Source organism: Leptodactylus fuscus, chromosome 2 (genome assembly GCF_031893055.1).
Source record: "Leptodactylus fuscus isolate aLepFus1 chromosome 2, aLepFus1.hap2, whole genome shotgun sequence".
NCBI lineage: Eukaryota > Metazoa > Chordata > Amphibia > Anura > Leptodactylidae > Leptodactylus > Leptodactylus fuscus.
The window spans coordinates 249,236,404-249,237,290 of NC_134266.1; the positions used below are offsets into that span (position 1 = coordinate 249,236,404).

An 887-nucleotide genomic window follows, 5' to 3' on the forward strand; every position below is an offset into this window, starting at 1 on the left:
CAAGAATAATACAGAAAAGAGACTGAAGTGCAAAAACAAGCACAGAATAGCAAAACAAAACAAAGAGGGCCCAAAACAGTAACAAAGGCCTGAGAACTTAACATATAGCACAAAGAACAAAAACAGGACCTCTCAAGTACTAACAGGTCAAGAGAGGAACCAACGCCGCCAAAAATGGCAAAGGAAAAGGGAGAATGAGGAGGAGCAGCGGGAACAAGGGAGGAAAATAGAAAATAGGAGGGAGAAGAAAGTGGGGAGGAGCGAAAGTAGGATAAGGGGGGGGGGGAGATAGGGGGAGGGGAAAGAGATAAGGGGGGGGACCCCGAAATTGGACCACTAACAAAACCCAGGAACCAGGCCGGACCTTAGCCGACAATATCTCCTTATGACTGGGACCCCTGGAACAAGATCCAGGGGATCCAAGCCTTCAGGAAAACCTCATGGGTGTCCCGAAGAGACGCAGTGAGGTCCTCAATAGATTGGATGTCTTCCACGTTACGGAGCCAGTGGCGGAGAGAGGGCGGGTTGGGGGATTTCCAGAGAGCTGAGATACAGGCTCTGGCCGCATTAATCAAATGTCGTATCGCCAACTTACAGTAGGCCTGGAGAGGGACGCCAGAAAGTTACTCGAGTTACTATTATATAAATTAGCATTTCAAAGATATGGGTAAAAAATATGCAAATCTATTCTCCTGGATGGAATTAGGAGAACAGAGTGCACTCTGTACACCACCCTATATCGCTTCTCGGCCTTTTGGCTAAGATCAAGTGTAGTATCTGTTCTTATCAGAAGCAGAGAGTAGGCGAAACTGCCGGAGAGCGCGGTCTGGGACCGGCCACGGCAGGAGTAGGCCGAAATCTGTGGAGGTAGGAATGGAGAACCACTT

At 48.7% G+C, this 887-nt stretch overlaps 1 pseudogene; it reads left to right on the top strand.

Moving 5' to 3' along the window:
• Positions 1-738: 738 nt before the first annotated feature.
• On the top strand, positions 739-887 carry LOC142196376 (U2 spliceosomal RNA; annotated as a pseudogene).